At 38.1% G+C, this 20,192-nt stretch overlaps 1 protein-coding gene across 10 annotated transcripts in view; it reads left to right on the forward strand.

Annotated features, from left to right (window-relative positions):
- ADAM22 (ADAM metallopeptidase domain 22) overlaps window positions 1–20,192 on the forward strand; it is a 215,805-nt gene that overhangs the window by 11,133 nt on the left and 184,480 nt on the right. The window lies entirely within an intron of this gene.

The raw sequence follows: 20,192 nt of genomic DNA on the forward strand, positions 1-20,192 counted from the left end.
GCCCCTTCTTCTCCTCTCCCTCCTCTTCCTATTCTTCTTCCTCTTCTTATTCTTCTTTATTCCTTCTTCCTTCCTCTTCCTCCTCCTCATTCTCCTCCAGCTTATTCTTTGTTGGTCTTTTCTAAAGATCTGCAGGCTGGTGAGAGAAGGCTTTGAGGGGCTCATTGTTCTTCTCATTATATAGTTCAGCCTCTAGACGCTGTGCTTCTCCTGGGTCCGGAGATGGGGCTCACTTAAAGACTGATTTCCTAATTCATGCAAAAGTTGATGCTCTGCAAAATCACTCTTAGTTTGTACAAAATGAGCAGCAGTCGCATTTTAAGTGGCATGTGGTATGTGTTAAATAAATGTATGTTAATGGTCAAAGAGTCCTTGAATGTGGGAGTTTGGAAAATTTCTTCTTATTGAGATGGATAATTTTGGTGTCAGTCTCCATTTGCCATAATAGTGGGTTATTTTCAAGGTGAGTTTGGTATTACCTGCAGATTAGCAGTAGTTAGGAGTACTTTGATGTGCTTTCCAAGAAAACTTTAGGTAAGTGTTTAATAAGAATGGGAAATTTTTTTTTACAGATGCATTTACAAATTTACCATTATGCTGAATAATTAAGCCTTCATTTTTTAGGAAGAATTTTATTGACTTTGATAGAAACTTAAACATCACTGAAGATGATGAAAGTTTTGATTATCACTGCAAAATTGTTCTCACATTTTATGATCTTGTACAGCTGGTTTAGCTATAAATAGTACATTGTTTTTTTTCAAACTTATTTCCTCATAAAAATATCTTAAAACTTGGACAGATGTTGACTGATAAGAAGGTAGGCAAAATTCAAGTAGTGTTCATTGCTGTTACCAAAGGTGAAGCCATCTCTGACTGTGTAAGTTTCTAGAGATAAGCCTATTTCAAACCATGGTATATAGTAATTTTTGTTGGTTCTCAGGATCCTCTAGGGTGAAAAAGGGGGAAAAATATTCGTGCTGAGATACTGAGAATTCTCATTTAATTTCTGAGGTAAGTTTAACATGATGTTCTTATAGTTCTTAATGATCTTGCATAGACAATGTTCTCTCAAAATTAAAGAAGGGAAAGTAGTATTGATTCATAACTTAACCAATTTAATATGACATCTACCTGCAGTCATTGGTTAATGAGTTTTTTAGGACATTTCTTAAAGGTTCTGATTATGAAATCATAAAGTTTGCAGTTGTTGTAGGGTAATGGGGTAAAAGTTATTTTATTTTAATGTAATTGTACAGAAGAACATGGAGTGAAAGCATGCATCCTCATCTTCATTTTTATTTCTTCCCAGCATTGAGCACAGAGTCTTGTACCTAGCAAGTGCTCCACAAGCAAGTGTTGACTGGATGAAATTGTTGATGCCGAGACTTGCAGAGAGCTCTGTTCCATTCTTATGCGCCCAGACCCCTGTTGTCATATCCGGTTTCCCCTGGCCAATTATTTCATTTCTTTTCTCTTCATCTCTTTCCTTCCTCATCTCTCAGGACAGGTTCTGTCACTCTCCTGTTGCCTCTTTCCATTTGTCATTTTCCTGTGTACATAGCCTTGCTCTGTTCACTTTTTCTGTGACCCTTGGTTTATTTTGTATTTTTTCCCCCAACTCTGTTTTTGTCAAGTGCCTCTTTCTCTTAGCAACTAAAGTAAAAACAAGCCTCTGAAAGGTTATTTACATTCAGTGTTGGGAACCATCCCTGCAGCACATTACTGGACTTACTTATTTTGGGGTTTGGAAAATGTGTTATGAGTTCAACTAGCTTTCATTTTACTACTTACCTGTAAACCTATTTTTTTGTGTGTGTGGTTTGTCTTTTTTCTGTTTATTTCTTTTGTTCCCCTTAAATTGTCCCTCTTTCATTCTCTTCTTTGGATGTGAACTGAAGTGTCCTTTCTGCTCTTTACTGCTGGAAGAATCGCCTTCCTAAAATCATTCTCCTTGTTCTCATTGCTCATAATCCCCTGGATTTAAACAGAATTGTGTGCTCAGTCCACCCCCACACTTGCTGAGCATGTCTCTTCTCAAAGTCTTCCAGAGTGATCCATTGCTACAGGATTCAGACTTAGTATTAAGGAATGACGAGGCACTTTTCTAGGTATATCAAAAGTAAAACTTGCCTTGTAGGCTTGGCATAAAATTGTTCCTGCTTATGTGTGTGTTGGTGCGGGGTGATTGGAGCGCTGATGACTTGGGTGTGTTAATAGAAGATGTCCCCATGAGATAGACTGTAATCTTGGGCTGGAACTTTGTCATTCGTATTCACCATTGTTCACTGCTTAACACTGTGCCTGATGCATAGTTGATGCTCAGCAATATTTACAGTCTGCCTTTGTTTCAGTGTTCTGTCTCCAAGATGCATAAAAAGTCCTATGACCATTTATGTTACTGATTTTATGTACTTTTGATGTATTTCCAACAGCTAATGGTATTTCTATCCTCTGATTATTAAAATGTTTTGCAGCTCTGGTGAAAAAGGTTTTTAGGAGGTTGAGTCAATGTGTGCCTCCTTGTAGCTTCCAGCCATTCATTTTTGTTTCTTGTAGTTTTCCTGGCAACAGTATTAGAGACATCTCTACGGTTGTGTTACTCATCCCTTAGTTGTTATGTGGCATCAGTGAAATCGACCATGTGAAGGTGCTTGTGAAAATTTCTTTAGGATGACTTTTGTTCCTTTTTTTAATTTTAAAAAGCTTATGTTTTGAAATAGTTTAAATATACAAAAAAGATAGATAGAATGATGTGACAGACACTCTTGTACTCACCACCCCAGAGTCAACAAAATTTAGTAGTTTTTTTAAAAGAGGTAAGTATTATAGATGTTTACATATAGATATACAGTTGATGCTCTCCTGCCTTTCTGTTTCCCCTTCCTTCCCAGAGGAAATTATCTTGGAATTGGTGTGCATCTTTCCTGGCTTTGTTTTCATACTTTTACTACGTAAATATTTGTCCATAAACATATATTACTGTTGTGTGTGTTTTTTTATTTTTTATTTATTTTATTTTATTTATTTATTTTTTTTGTGAGGAAGATCAGCCCTGAGCTAACATCTGCCAGTCCTCGTCTGTTTTGCTGAGGAAGACTGGCCCTGGGCTAACATTCGTGCCCAGCTTCCTCCACTTTATATGGGATGCCGCCACAACATGGCTTGACAAGTGGTGCGTTGGTGCGTGCCCAGGATCCGAACCGGGGAACCCCGGGTCACCACAGCGGAGCACGGCACTTAACCACTTGCGCCACTGGGCCGGCCCCTGTTTTTTTAAATGTATATTTGGTGTCATATAGATCCTTTTGCCACTTCTCAACATTGATTTTCAATCTCTTATGTTGATACGGGTAAAATAATTGAATTCATTCCTTTTTATTGCTATTGCATTTTATAAGCCTACCATCAGATATTTATTTATTTTCCCATTAATGGCATTTATAGATTGTTTCCAGTTTTTTTGCTGTTATAAGCAGTGTATGCCACTGATATACACGTGCATGTGTTTCTGTGGGGCATATATTTAAAAGTAAAATTGTTGATTCTTAAGAGTTTTTACCTTCTCAACTTCTCTACATATTGCCAGATCACACAGTGATATACATGAGAATTTGAGTATCTACATCTTCATCATCATTTGGAATCATAAGACTTTTAAATTTCTAGCAATATTATGGGTGTGAAATGGTGTCTGATTATTTTACTTTCCATTTTCTAGATGTCTGATGAGTTAGGGCACGTTGGTGATTTATATTTCTTCCTCCAAATGGCCTAATCCTATACTCTCCTCATTTTTCTAGTGGGATATTTGTTTTTTGCTTATTGATATATAGGCATTTAAAATATGTTATGGATTTTTTTCTATTATTGGTTCTGTCTGTTGCAAATACTTTTTAAAAGTGTTGTGACATATTTATTTATTCTCATGGGATCTTTTGTTGTAACATAAAATGTTTTTGGTGTTATCCATATCAATCCTTTTCTCCATGATTCTTTGAGTGTTTCTGTATTACTTTACTACAGCAGAATCTACTGTGGTTTTAGAATAAGTCTTAACTTTTAGTAAAACAAGTCCCTGATATAGTTTTTTTCTTTCAAAAAGCATTATAGGATAGTGACTAAGAGTTAGAGGACCTAGAATTAGACTGCATGGATTTAATCCCACCTTTGCTGCTAGCTAACTGGGTAAACTCGGCATGCATTTAACTTCTCTCATCCTGAGTTTTTACACTCATAAAGTGGGAATAAGAATAGTACCCAGCTCATATGTTGTGAGAATTAGGGGAAATCTTGCATGTAAAGCTTGTGGCTGAGCATTTGGCATAGAGTAAGAGCTCAATACGTTAGCTCTTTTTTAGCTCCCATAATGATCATTTCTTGGTATAAAACTGGTTCCCAGTTTCTTGTGTACGCAAATCACTGGATTTCTCGAATTGTTTTCACAAGAGCTGTGATTCGCATCTGGTGTTCCAGGAGGATAGAGTAATTTGGACCCTGATACTAATTCTGAGTACCAGCTTTGGCCTCACTGCATTCTTTTCAGGAATTTAACAAACCAAGTTAGTCTTGTTTCTTTTTTTCCCTACATAACATTAGTTCAAATATAAGGGGGGATTTGTTTTTTTAAAATTGAATGAGAAACCACGCAGCTCCGTTACTTCGGGATGAGAAGCATCCTTGCCTTAGCTGAGACCTCAGTAGTCTGTGTCCTGCATAGGGCTCTTCACAGCTCAGGGGTGAGGAAAGGGAAGGCAGGCAGGACCAGAGAAGTTAAAGGGCACTGAGACGAAAGGTTGGACTCATAGTTCCCAAACCAGGCTGAGTGTTGGAATCTGTATTTTTAGCTGGATTAGAGGATAAGATGCTCTATTTTAGTAGCTTATTTTATTTTATTTTTTAAAAACATGTTTTATCTGAAGATAAAATGCAGAACTCTAACTCTAATGCAGAACTTCAAAATGCAGAACTCTAAAGCTGAGGAAGAAAGGGGTCCCAACATTTTATAGAAGGTAGCAGTTATAACCAAGTCCATTCTTCTTCTGTGAAAACTAAGATTGCTTTGCACTTGAAATATATTTATGACAACAATCTTGATTTTTAATATAGTTTTTTATAACAGCTTTATTGAGATAACAATTCATGTACTGTAAAATTCACCCTTTTAAAGTGTACAACACAGTGGGTTTTTTTTTTAGGAATAGTTTATTATTTTTCTTTGATTATTAAAGTAATACTTAAACATTGCAAAAAAATTTAGATAATATAAAGATATTTTAGAAAGTGAAACTCACTATCCAGAGCTCATTTCCATTAATATGTTGATATTTTCCGAGACTTTTTGGAGATATGAAACTCTTCTAACCTATTCTTACCTAGCTAAATATGATGGACATCTTTTAATGTTAATGAATATAAATCTATATCACCATTTTCCACAGGTGGGTAGTATTTTACTGCATAAACATACCATAATTTATGTAATCAATCTTTATTAAGAGACATTTATATTGTTTCAAGTTGTTTTTTTTAAAATTATTTTATTGGAGTCATATTGGCTTACAACTGTGTAAATTTCAGGTGTACATCACTATATTTCAGTTTCTATATAGACTGCATCATGGTCACCACCAAAAGTCCAGTTTTTATCTGTCACCATACATATGTACCCCTTTACCCCTTTTGCCCTTCCCCTGCCCCTTTCTCTGGTAACCACTAAGCTATTCTTCTCTATGTGTTTGTTTATCTTCCACATATGAGTGAAATCATACAGCATTTGTCTTTTTCTGTCAGACTTACTTCGCTCAGCATAATACTCTCAAGGTCCACTCATGTTGTTGCAAATGGCACGATTTTGTCTTTTTTATGGCTGAGTAGTATTGGAACACTACTATGTGGAATATATATACCACATCTTTATCCATTCATCCAAGCACTTGGGTTGCTTCCACATCTTGATTATTGTGGCTAATGCTGCGATGAACCTAGGAGTGCATATATCTTTTTGAATGATTGATTTCATGTTCTTTGGATAAATACCTGGTAGTGAAACAGCTGGATCATATAATATTTCTATTTTTAGTTTTTTGAGAAATTTCCGTACTGTTTTCCATAGTAAATGCACCAGTTTGCATTCCCACCAGCAGTGTATGAGGGTTTCCTTTTCTCTACATCCTCACCAACACTTGTTATTTCATGTGTTGTTAATTATAGCCATTCTGACGGGCGTGAGGTGCTATCTCATTGTAGTTTTGATTTGCATTTCTCTAATAATTAGTAATGTTGAACATCTTTTCATGTGCCTGTTGGCCATCTGTATATCTTCTTTGGAAAAATGTCGGTTCATATCCTCTGCCCATTTTTTGATCAGGTGGTTCATTTTTTTGTTGTTGAGTTATATGAATTCTTTATAGATTTTGGAAATTAACTCCTTGTCAGATATATGATTTGCAAATATTTTCTCCCAGTCGGTGAGTTGTCTTTTCGTTTTGTTGATGGTTTCCTTGGCCTTGCTGAAGGGTTTGAGTCTGATTAGTCCCATTTGTTTATTTTTTCTTTTGTTTCCCTTGCCTGAGTAGACATAGTATTCGAAAAGATACTGCTAAGACCGATGTCAAAGAGTGTATTACCTATATTTTCTTCTAGCAGTTTTATGCTTTTAGGTCTTACATTCATGTCTTGAATCCATTTTGAGTTAATTTTTGTGTATGGTGTAAGATAATGGTCTACTTTCATTCTTTTGCATGTGGCTCTCCAGTTTTTGCAGTGCCATTTATTGAAGAGATTTTCCTTTCTCCATTGTATGAGCTTGGCTCCTTTGTCGAAGATTAGCTCTCCATAGACATGTGGTTTTATTTCTGGGCTTTGAATTCTGTTCCATTGATCTGTGTGTCTGTTTTTGTGCCAGTACCATGCTATTTTGATTACTATGCCTTTTTAGTATATTTTAAAGTCAGGGAGTGTGATACCTCCAGCTTTGTTCTTTTTTCTCTGAATTGCTTTGGCAATTCAGTGTTTTTTTTTTTTTTTTTCAAGATTTTTTTTTTTTTTGTGAGGAAGATCAGCCCTGAGCTAACATCCATGCTAATCCTCCTCTTTTTGCTGAGGAAGACCGGCTCTGAGCTAACATCTATTGCCAATCCTCCTCCTTTTTTTCCCCAAAGCCGCAGTAGATAGTTGTATGTCATAGTTGCACATCCTTCTAGTTGCTGTATGTGGGATGCCGCCTCAGCATGGCCGGAGAAGCAGTGTGTTGGTGCGCGCCCAGGATCCGAACCCGGGCCGCCAGTAGCGGAGCGCACGCACTTAACCGCTAAGCCACCAGGCCGGCCCAATTCAGTGGTTTTTAATAAAACTTTTAGTCATTCTCAATTCTCTGTTTTGCTCTTTCTCTTTTGGCTCTTCACTTTTTATCATTCTATGGTTTTTGGTCCCATTGTAAACTAGTTGTGATCATAAGTTCCTTTGTTCAGCTTCTTATTGAGACAACTCAGCCCAGCATTAGACGTAGCCTTCAGCTCAACGGAAGAACTTCCATTTTCTTGCAGTGGATTCTCATATTTAATAAATATTGTAACACTTAATCAATCAACCATGTGTTCCTGAATTTCCAACAGTTTTCAACAAACAGTCTTTTCAAAATCTGTTATTCCAAAGTTAATTGTGTTACTTTCTTTCTCAAGATGTCGTTAGGGTAGAAGAAGTCCGTATGCTTTTATTTTAGCATCATATGCTCACTGCAGAAAATGTTCAGGAAGAGAAGAGCTCCAAGTGCAGATATTATTGTTGCTGGTGGTGATAGTGGGATGTGTATGTGTGTCTGTGTCGGGTCTTTGTGGAACATCCCATCTCCATTGGGCTGCTGGGTCAGTTTTAGTCCTCACATTTCACTAAATGAGAGTAACAGCTACACTTGTCTCTGCACCTTCTGGCCCTTGTGCAGTGGGGTATTTTAGTTATGTTTGAGCTATTAATCACGGCTTTTTATAGCTCCTGTTCTCTGCAGCGTATTTTCACTAGAACTAAAGATTCTTGATTTCTCTTTTCATCATCCCATCTTTGAATAATGAGGGAACCAAGAAGATTGCAAATATTTAATAGACTTTGATTCTTGTTCCTTTTCTTATGGAGCTTAAACTTGCCAACTTTGCCATTAAAATTTTTCCATTGGTTCTTTTATTTTTCAGATTAAGGCTCAATAACTGTTTTGGGCGACACTAACAGTGTATGTGGGGGCCGGCCCGGTGGCGCAAGTGGTTAAGTGCGCGCGCTGTGCTACAGCGGCCTGGGGTTCGCCGGTTTGGATCCCCGGCGTGCACCGATGCACTGCTTGTTAAGACATTCTGTGGCGGTGTCCCATATGAAGTAGAGGAAGATGTGCACGGATGTTAGCTCAGGACTGGTCTTCCTCACACACACACACACACAAAAAAAACAGTGTGTGTCTGATGGAATTATTTCCCGTGATTTGATTTGTGAACTGACATCTTTTTAGTTTACTCCACAAATATTTATGGAGGGCCTACTCTATGGCAGGCACTGTTCTGGGCCCTTGGGGTACATCAGTGAATTTAAAAAAAGAACAAATTTCTTTCTTCATGGGACTTATGTTCTAGCAGATAGATAAAAACACAATAAGTGATAAATTATATGGTGTATTAGAAGGTGGTAAGTACTATGGAAAATAAAAGAAAAAATATAGCGTGGTAATGGGATTGGGAGTACAGAGCAATATGGGGAGCATAGGTTGTAATTTTTAATAGGATGGTCCATTAGACCTCACAGAGAAGGTGACATTGGGAAGAGACTTGAAGGAAGTAGGGACTGTGCCAGGCAGATATATGAGAAAGAGTATTCCAAGATGAGAGAACCCCCAGTACAATGACCCTAAGGCTAGAATGTGTCTGTCAAGTATGAGTAGTAAGGCTACCACTATGAAGATCAGTGATAGAAGGTCTCATTGAAAACTGTGCTGGGGGAAATATTTGGAATTATCCATATCTCTGGCAGTATTTCCAGTTTCATCCTGTGTTCTCAAAGGATTACATTATCTCACCAAAGAAGATCATAAAAATTTGCACTATGGGGCTGAATGGAATACATCCCCCTCCTCTTCCCCACAATATAGTGCATTTGGATTCTTCTTCACCAGACAGTATTACTTTGTGCACTTAAATGTACTTCTCTTTTATGTTTAGTACATACATGGCTATGGGTTACTCTTTTTGCAGGATGTTTTATCCTATGTGGTTCGCAGATATTTTTAGTGCTAGTGTACCATAAAGCTTACAAAGGAGCAAATAGTGTCTACTATGCCTAAGAGATGAGAGGCACATTTCCACGGCATCTTTGAACCTACCCTGTTTCACAAATGGAGGAAATAGACCTAAATTGCATTAAGAGAGTTTTGTTAGCTACTTAAGAGGGAAATAAGATGATTCAGCTTTGAAACAGACTACAAATAGGGCTTGAGGAATGTCTCAAGAACTTGTAAAATAGGCTCAACAATCATTTTTTCAAAATAGTTTTGAGTAGTTGTTTGTTTCCTCACGGGTGGGAAATGAATCACATAACTCATTGGGGTTCCCTAAGGCTCAGAGTTTCATCCTTCTCCCTCTGACCTATAGATAATGCATATTTCAAGTCATGTAGCCAGATGACTACCAAACTCACTGACAGATGTTAGTTGAATAAAATGGGTACAGGAACACAGGGCGCAGAAGTTTTTAAAGAGAATCTGGGGAATGCATATGCTGATAAGGGTTATACTCTATGTAACGATGATAGTGCTTATAAACTACTAGAGAACTAACAAAGAAACCAATTAAATAATTTAATTAAATGAAAGCAACCTTTATCATATTATTGAGAACTACTTTTCATTTTTGGCTAATTACAATTTCCAAAATAACTTTTGTTTATATTATTGTCAGATAACACTTGTCAGATTTGTTTTAAATTCGTAAGTGAGCACATACTTCGTGCCAAGCAAGGTGCTGAGCATTTGGAATACAGAGGCACTTGGTACGGGGTTGAGAGTGGAGGGAGATGTAGCTATAAGGCATGGACCTCAAAGAGAGAAGGATGGAAGAATTGTCATCTGAACATGACAAGGAGGCAGCAAAAACAATTCTGATTCCTGGATGCAACACAAAATTGTATTCACATGTAGTTGTACTTTTGCTCCCCATGTGGTACAAAAATAAATAGCAGTGATGGGGCTAGACTGTTGTGTGCGCTTTGCATGTATTCAATCTTCTAGCATCCTCAGAGGTTGATACTGTTGTTCCAATTTAATAAATGGAGAAACTGAGGCACAGAGAGCTTAAATAGTTTAGAATAGGGTGGAGCTCAGATTTGAACACACGAATCTTGCCTCTAGAATTTGGAGTCTTAGCCACTTATCTTTTGCAGCTTTTCATAAATAACTGCTTTCAAAACTTTAAAACAGAGGGAGAACTCTTTTGGACAAAACAGTTTAGCATTGGATGATATTACGGTCTTGTACAGTAGTAACATGTCTTTCCAGACAATAAAAATCTGTGGGCAGAGACCGTCTTCCTCTGGGTCTGCTAGGGTTTTCGTGGAGTCCTGTGCCCACGGTAGGGGTTTGGGATGTGGTGATGGTAATGGAGGTGGTAGAGCACGTAGGGAAGGCCAGAGAAGGACAAAGAGGACGGTGGCAGTTTGCTGAGGATGCTGATCTGGGGAACGTTTCATTCAGGAGGACTTGCCAGGAGGCAGCTTCCCAGAAACTCAGTGGGGGTAGTTCAGGGCGACTGCCTACACACTTCTCAGAAGTGAGTCAATTCTCCTTGGGTATCATTTAATAATTTAATTGAAAAGTGAACTCCATGTTACTTCAAGGTATTCGTTTGCTTAAGAGCAACAACAAGTAAAAAACTATCATGAAATGCGGAGAAAGAATGACTGCGTCCAGCCTTTTTCTTTTGTAAAAGAGAATCAGGACGTTGTGTAGCAAACCTTTCTTGAACCCAGCATGTCCGATGCACAGAGGCCTCATTAAACTGCCCTGATTTGCCTCCAGTAGAGGCAACTGGAGAGTTTGGTTTATTCAGCTTTATATCAAAACACATAAACAGTATAGAGACCTGGGTCATGTATGGAACATCGAAAACAGTTCATTGCCCCTGCACTCGTGCTGTTTTGGTAAGGCTGAGAGTTCAAGCAGAGGGAGGAGTGAATGGCTCTAATCTACCTAGTGGCTCCTAAGCTCCACCATCCTGCCCTAATGAGGCCGTGGCTCCTTGTGATTCTCTTTGTTTATCTTTCTGTTTCTGATACAGTGGGGGTGAAGTTCCATCAGCCCTTGGCATGAAATTCTTTCTATCAAGAGCTGAATTCATGCCAATGAAGAAAAGAATGGTGACACTAAGGATTTTATTTCCTTTTTATATTCAGACACAAGGTCATAAAAATAATTAGAAATCTCCAAAGTTATGTTGTGGTTCTTTTCTTTTGTGAAGATGCTTTTCAGGGCTAAGAGATAGTCTACATTTGATTCTGACTGCATCACTAGACACTGTTAGCTTGTCTATGGTCTGGAAGACCCTTCAGCAATGATCTATATCCTCTCTCCCTCTGTTGGGGCAGCACTTCAGAGTTGGACTCACCAGCACTACAGAGTTTGCTTGTTTCAAGGAGTAATTATTTTCTAGGTTACAGTTGACTACAAGCTTTTCCTGCCATAATGTATATGCACATTTACACACACACAGGCATGTGCAAGCATTATTGGATATACGATGGATAATGTGATTTGATTTGTTGAGTTTCTCCGTCTCTCCTAATAAGAGCATCTCTTAGAATTTCCTACTTTCAGAGATTATTTATAGTCAATGTATTTTTCTAGGGAAAAATGGTGCTAAGGATGAGGTGAGAAGATTGATCTATTTATTGCAGAGACAAATAGTAACTAGTTCCAATAAGTAATAGAAGAGTAAGTAAAAGCAACTTTAGAGTTTCTTTCATTACCCTTATCTAATGGAATAATTTCACTATTTTGCTACCCCTTAGATTTGTCCTAATAATGTTTGAAAAATTGTACATATTTAATTTCTTTAGATCCAGATGTTTTTGAAGTCGGTATCCCAGAAGAACTATAGACTAAGGTGCTTGTAGAGATGTTTCTGGAAACCTGTTGACCCTCATTTAACCCACTGGAGGAGGCCACTAGATGGAATTCCTTTTTCCTCCTTTTTTGCTCTTACCCTTCCCCCCCCTTTTTTTTTAACTTTTAAAACTTTTATCGTTTTGCTTGAACTCAGCAACACAGTTCAGGTAGTAAATTGTCAAAAGAACATAGTTTTTACTTGCAGGAAATGTGTAGGAATTCAGTAAGTGGATCATCAGTTTTCAAAGTTAAACATATTTTGTCATAAATCATGAAGGGAAGGGAAGGGTGCTATTGTTTATTGAACATCTCTTATCTCAAAGGCCTTTACATCCATTTCCTGTTGACTTTAGAATAAAGAGTACATTTTTTTTTTAAAGATTTTATTTATTTGTTTATTTTCCCTCCAAAGCCCCAGTAGATAGTTATATGTCATAGCTGCACATCCTTCTAGTTGCTGTATGTGGAACGTGGCCTCAGCATGGCCAGAGAAGTGGTGCGTTGGTGCGCGCCCGGGATCCGAACCCGGGCCGCCAGCAGCTGAGCGCGCGCACTTAACCGCTAAGCCACGGGGCCGGCCCAAAAGTACATTTCTTACATTGGTTTAGAATAGTGGTTCTCAACCCTTGGCCACACCTTAGAATCATGGGTAGCTCTGCAAAAAAATATCGATGCCTGGGATCCCCTCCACACTAAATGAGTCAGAATCTCTAAGTTTGGGGCCCAGGTACTGGTAATTTTAAAAAGCTTCCCGAGTAAGTCTAAAGTGCAGCCAGGAGTGAGAACCAATTTAGAAGTTCTTTGGCATCTGTAGTTCCAGTCTGTTCTCGCACTATAGATGCCTCACGTTTTCTGCCTCAGGTATATAGCATGTCTTACAGTTCCCTGAATGTGCTGAGCTGTTTCCCATTTTTATGCTTTTGTTGTCTTCTTGCCTGGAGTGCTTTTCCCTGCATTGTTGGTCTGAGGAGCACCTCCTTGACCCTCTGTAACCCTACATTCAGAGGGCTGCCATTGTGTCCTGTATGTATATCTATTATTGGACTTTTAAACATTTTGTAATAATTTGTTTAGTAGCTCCCCTTTTTGACTGTGAGTTTCTGGGGTGCAGGGACCATGTCTAACTCTTCTTCATATCCCCAGAGCCTCGTATATTTCCTGAGGCGTGGTCAGCACTCCACAAAGGTTGAATGGACTGTAATTTATTATTTAGTGATCACAATAAATTTGCAAAGTGCATATTATTACTTTTGCTCTTTCAGAGGCCAAGATTTTCAGTTTAGAGACATTAAAAAATTTGCCCTAGTTTGTCCCATTAGTAAATGGAAGACCCAGAATTGGGAAGACCCAGCTCTGCCTGACTTTAAAGATGGTGCTTTTGTGTTTTGTTTTGTTTCATTGTGTTTTAAAATGTCCTGCTGCCAGACATTGGTTCTTTTAATACTAAGTACAGAAGGTTGGATTTTAAGAACAGTTTGGTAAAGATAATGTGTAAATTAAATGCACTATATGATACAGCTTATGAAAACAATGGGCATGATTGAGTTGACGAGACGGAAAAGGGAAAAGTATTTAATGTAGAGTCATAGATATAGAAATGTGAGTAGAAAACACTAATGTTCTTACATATATCATACTAATTTATGTGTTAGGTAGAACTGTTGAGTAAAAATCTTCTGTTAACAAGTGCCATTGTGATACAGTTCTGCTTCACAAAATTAGTTTGATATCTTACCTAACTAGCAAAACTATCTTGCTGATGTGGCCACAACAAATTCTAGAGTGAGGAATCTTAATGTTAATAGATATTGGTATCAGTCTCTTTGAGCTCTTCTGTTAGGAGTTCACATAAGGCAATGGAGTAATTACAGTGAGGTTACAGTGATTTTTCAATTGGCCTTTTCTGATGTAGAAAAAGAGGGATAATATATACAAATGATTATTGGTATTTTGTTTTTTATTGAACTCAAGGTATTAGACACCAGGAATTACACTTGTATTTTTTAAAAAGTAAGTTGAAGCAATCAAATGGCAAAGAAGTATTTAGGATGCAGAATAGCTAAAGATTCTGTTATGTGAATTAAAAAACTTTTTAATAATGTTAATTACTTTCATAATTATCGTATTACACAATGCCGTTGGACTGGTAATACTCCCACCCATTGGTATTCATTGATTCATTATTCAGGACGGGTTTAATTAAAAACCCAAACAACTTTGTCTTTCTCCTTGTGTCAAAGTTCTGATTCTACCATGAAAGTTTTAGTGTTAACTTTGCTTTTAAAAAATGGTTATGAATCAGGCAGTCCTGAAAAGTTCATTTGTATTTGCTCTTTCGGATATGTAGGTTGGCTCTGGTTCATTGGCTTTAGGAGCTGTGAGGAGAAAAAGACAGGCTGCTAAGAAACAAAATGCATAAGGAGCATGGGGGTTATATTAACTTCACATTTAAATTTCAGCTATTGCCCATGAATAATAAACAGGCCTCAATCTGGGGATTGTATCAGGTTCTTCTGGTCCTGAAATTCTGTGATTCATTTTGAAATTTGCAATTAAAATTATCCTTATGTAATTATATTGATTTATTGAGTTTTCTTGCCATCTGATAGCTATTTTATACTTTTGCGTTTTATTTCACAGCTTCTGTAAATGTCATCCGCACTGCTTGTCTCAATTTTTAAAACACACACACACACATACACGCTTTACCATACCTATGTAATTTCTTTTAAAAGATGGTTTTTTATGTATATCTTAAACTATAGTTCTTAATTTCTAAGGTAGTAATGAAATTGGCCTTAGAACGGTGTGCTCTATGTCAGATGTGGTAACGTTATTGACTTTTCTCATGAAAACAGTTCTAAAGATTGTGTTTCATCGTTTGATTTTCTTTTCATATGCTCTAAAAATGCTCCTATTTTAATAATTACTTATCAGAACCCAGCAAAACCTGCAAGCACTTCCGAGCTGTAGAATAAAAGCAAGGAAGAAGCATGATGGAAAAGGCCGCCAGGAGGTGAAACACCTGCTCTGCTGCCAAGGAGTCTGACTTTGGAAATGACATTTGCCCTTGCTGGTCTCAGTTTCCTTATTTGTAAAATAAGAATGTTGCATTATATGAGCTCCAGGGGTTCTCTCGATGTTATTCTGTGATACCAAAGTGTTTGATTAATAGTTTTTCAAATCACAAATCATTCTTATGTAGTAATTTGAAATAATGCATTTCTGCAAAATTATACTTTTCAGCTATTTCTGAGAGTTATTACTACCTTTTAATCTTCAAGTTAAACTTAATAAATATTAGAATTTTTCTTTGGCAATGTAAGTTAGGCACCCCCCCCTAAAAAAAGGGAAAAATCCTGATATTATATTAGTTCTGTCTTCTCAAACATTTCCTTCTTCTTTGACCTAAAAAGGCAAGGGCTAAGATTAACTTTCTGGAAGCCATCCTGGCTCACTTCAGTGGTGTTGAATAATAAGCTGGATTGTTGATATAGCATGAATTCAGTGTAATTCTACTTAATTTATTATTTCTCCGGGATAACCCAAAGCAGTAAACATGTTTCTTCTCTTTGGCCTACTTATTAAGTTGGACATATGAGGAAGACTGTTCCTGAATGGTAGAAGACCACAGAGAATGGTAGAAGACCATGCTAACATTTATTTTAGTGATCACCACTGCAAATTTGGTTTGGCTGGGAAGTCCTGTGATTGGAGTTTGATCCTTATGACCAGATAGCTTTCAGTCCTATTGCTGCGAGTGCCTTGGTTTTAACCAAGCTGTGGGGGAAAGTGACAGTGAACACTGGTAAAATCAACTCTTTATTGGAGCTGCTTTTCATAATGTTCAGAGACACTGCCATTGATGCTGTGTTAGTTTCCCATTGCTGCTGTAACACATTATTGCAAATTTAATGTCATAAAACAACAAAAGTTAATTTTCTTACAGTTCTGGAAGTCAGAAGCTCAAAATGGATCTTACAAGGCTGAAATGAAGGTGTTGGCAGGGCTATGCACCTTCTGGAGGCTCTAGGAGAGACTTGTTCCTTGCTTTTTCCAGTTTCTAGAGACTTCCAGCATTTCCTGCCATGTGGCCTTTTCTTCACTTCATTCTAATCTCTATTTCCATCATCACATTTCCTTCTCTGACTCTGATCCTTACAAAACTCTGGTCTTATAAGACTGCAGTTTTATAAGCACCCTTGTGATTAGATTGGGCCCATCTGGACAATCCAGGATAATCTCCCCATCTCAAGGTCCTTAACTTAATCACATTGCAGAGTCCCTTTTGCCACGTGAGGTAACAAGTTCATAGATTCTGGGGATTAGAGTGCGGGGGTCTTTGGGGACCATTATTCTGTCTACCACAGATCCCTTCCAGTCATTCAGGTTGTCATCCAAATGTCATCTCCTCAGAGAGGCTTCCAGAATCACCTAGAACCCCATCTACCCTGGTCACCTGTTTACCCTTGTTTTGTTAAATCTGAGAATTGTGTGTTTATTTTCTAAATTTATTTTTAATTTAATTGTCCATTTTCTGTGATTTTATTTAATTGTCACTTTCTGTCTCCCTCCACTAGAAGATAAGCTCCACTAGAGTAGAAACATGGCCAGTCTTCTTCACCACCTTGTCCTTCAAATCAGAATAGTTTCCCGCACTTGGTAGACTTGGAAGATGTTTGTTGAATAAATTAATCTGTGTATAGTCTAAGGAAGCCTGCATTACATTAAAACAATGTTAATATACTCCGGTTCCTATTACTATCAATAATGCAAACATTTTTTACTAAACAGCAGTTAAACATTCTGTCAGTAGATTTTCTTTTGAATTTAAGTAATGGGTTTCTCCTTGGGACACAGATGAGATCAATAAAATAAAATACCAGATGTAAACTGAAGCTGCAGGAAAAGAGAAAATATAAGAATTAGACAGAATTGGGGCCGGCCTGGTGGTGCCGCGGTTAAGTGTGCGCGTTCCGCGTCGGCGGCCCGAGGGTTCACAGGTTCGCATCCCGAGCGTGCGCCGATGCACCGCTTGTCAAGCCATGCTGTGGCAGCGTCCCATATAAAGTGGAGGAAGATGGGCACGGATGTTAGCCCAGGGCCAGTCTTCCTTAGCAAAAAAGAGGATTGGCATCGGATGTTAGCTCAGGGCTGATCTTCCTCACACACACACACAAAAAAGAATTAGAATTAGTGCAAACAGTAAATATCCTGCTAAAAAACAATGGTACTGTTATCTTGATCCAAGCTGTAATCATGATACCATGATGAATAACATATGGCCTCTGCCCTGTTCACCACAATAACTGCTGAGAAAGAATGGAGAAGAGAGTGGTTCATTTTAATTGAGACATCAATTCTGGTAAGCAGAGCTTTCCTCAGGCTGTTCCCAAAACATGGTTGTTAGCACTTCAGGAAACTCAAAGAGCTTTTAGACAAAAGGAAAGACATTATCCATTGGCGTGGCATTAAGAACAACCGTGATGGAAGGACTACATTTCTATAAGCAGTTAATTTATAGCTGTTCAATTGTTGATCATTTATGCATCCAAGTGATTGATAAAACAAACTGTCAAATGAGTCAATCAGGAAATACTTATTGAGTACCTGATGCTGGTAGGTACTAAGGCCCTGATATCAAACTGACTGGTATTGAAGAGGAGGAGAGAAGGAAGCTGGAAGGAGTTGGAAAGACTTCGTGGAAGAGGGGTGCTTGGACTGAGTTGTGTCCCCTCCAAAATTCATATGTTGAAGCCCTAACCCCTAATGTGGCTGTATTTGCAGATCCGGACTATAAAGAGACAATTAAGGTTAAAATGAGGTCATTAGAGTGGGTTCTACTCTGACTGATGTCCTTATAAGAAGAGAGAGAGATGCCAGGGGTGCACACGCATAGGGAAAAGGCCGTGTTAGGACACAGTGGGAAGGTGGCCGTCTGCAAGCCAAGGAGAGAGGCCTCAGGAGAACCCAAATCTGCCAACACCTTGATCTTGGACTTTCAGCCTCCAGAACTGTGAGAAAGTAAATTTCTGTTGTTTAAGCCACCTAGTCTGTGGTACTTTGTTATGGCAGCCCTAGCAGACTAATATAAGGACGAACTTAATCTAAGTCTTGAACGATGGGTAGGGCCATTTCTGGGAAAAGGCCTTGATGAAGATCACTACCCAAGGGCCTGGTTCAGAAAAGCACTCAGCAGAAGTGATGAATGAAAGCCACAGAAAATGTTGGAACGCACATAGCTTATTGAATTAAAGAGTAGAAGAGAGACCTGAGCATGAATGGAGTGTGGATGGGTCCCTAGGGGCTTGTGTGCCATTATATCTGGAATGGGGGAGGTGCTTGTGGAGGATCTTGGTATCTAGGGGGAGAGAGTTTGAATTTCATATTGCAGAAAATCTGGGGCTTACATTTGCGGTTTTGGTAAGGAATCAATTTTGGAAAGATCAGGGAGGATATGACCTGTGCCAGGTGTGGAAATGAAGAGTAAGGTGTGGCACCAAGAACTATCATAAAAAGAAAAGAAAAGCCAGAGTTTGGTGATAGCCTGGGTGTTAACTGGGAAGAGTGAAGAATTAAGGTTGAATGGTTAATGAGGCTGAGAGGTATGCAGATAGTTCTTCATCGTTGGGGTTTCGTGAGGATTGGAATGTGTTAGCCTCTGAAGTATGGGTTTATCCCACCCCTACTTCTTTTAAATACTTTAAAACAGAAGAGTTATCCTTTCTTTGCAAAATCTTTACTATTATTAAGCTCTCTCCTTTCACCTAACCATAAGCTTATGGTGTGAAAATGCCAAGGATGATTGAGGTGCCCCTTATGCCCCACAGAATTCTAGGCTGTTCCTTTCTAAGACGCACTGGGGGCCGGCACCGTGGCTTAGCGGTTAAGTGCGCGCGCTCCGCTGCTGGCGGCCCGGGTTCGGATCCCGGGCGCGCACCGACGCGCTGCTTCTCCCGCCATGCTGAGGCCGCGGCCCACGTACAGCAACTAGAAGGACGTGCAGCTATGACATACAACTATCTACTAGGGCTTTGGGGGAAAAAAATAAATAAATAAAATTAAAAAAAAGATTCTTTAAGACGCACTGGTTCTCGGGGAGCAGCAACATCATTTGCTTCACATGCTACATAAATAGTTGCTCACATGGTTTTTATCTCTAAAATAGTGTGTGTTTGTTTTCACTGTTGAAATTATACGTATTTATTTTAGAAATTTTGGATACTATAGAAACATATAAGCAAGAAATTCAAATAATTCGTGGTCCTACTGCTTAGATATAGCTAATGTTAATATTTGGGGAGTCAAACAATAAATAGTTTTGCTTCCTCCTTTCTTTTCAGTTAACGCACATGATTATTCAATATGTTAATGTTATGGGTGAGACTGTATTTTTTTAGTTTATAGTCCTTTGTGAATTTCTCTGGGAGTTTCTAAAATGGCATAGGAAATAGTGATTTTTCTTTTCCAAGAAAATTTTGATAGGTAATATTTGCAGTAGATGGGCAGAGGTTTAATCTTGCTCTGAGGAGGATTTAGAAACCTCTATGGAATTATGTTTGGTAAATTAGAACTGAAATACTATTTTTAAAGTACGTATTTGAAAAAAAGTATATGTTTGAGATAGGATGGAAAAGGTTTTTTAGAGATTTAGATATCTTCCTTGTAAATAGATCATACTCGCCATATTATTTTACTCTTGAATTGAACTTATTTTCCCTATTTCTTTTTTAATGTACAAAGCTTAATGTTAAAGTAGCCAGTCATCTAATATAGAATGAAATGAATAAAGTGCAGTCTTGTAAATGGAATGTTTAGCCACTTGAGATAAACCAGAAAGGTAGGGCACTTGTCCTGCTTGATTAGGGGGTACTTTACTTCAGATTGGTGAATGCTTGGTTTCTGAGAAGGTGCAAATTTTACTTTATTTTCATTTAATCTCCATATTGAATTGGTTTTTTAATTTATGATATTATAAACCTCTTTGAATGATCATAAGAAATGCATATCTTCTAATTGTTATGGCTGAATAACAAATACCTTTTGTCTTTTTGCTGTT

The sequence above is a fragment of the Diceros bicornis genome, chromosome 3, assembly GCF_020826845.1.
Source record: "Diceros bicornis minor isolate mBicDic1 chromosome 3, mDicBic1.mat.cur, whole genome shotgun sequence".
NCBI lineage: Eukaryota > Metazoa > Chordata > Mammalia > Perissodactyla > Rhinocerotidae > Diceros > Diceros bicornis.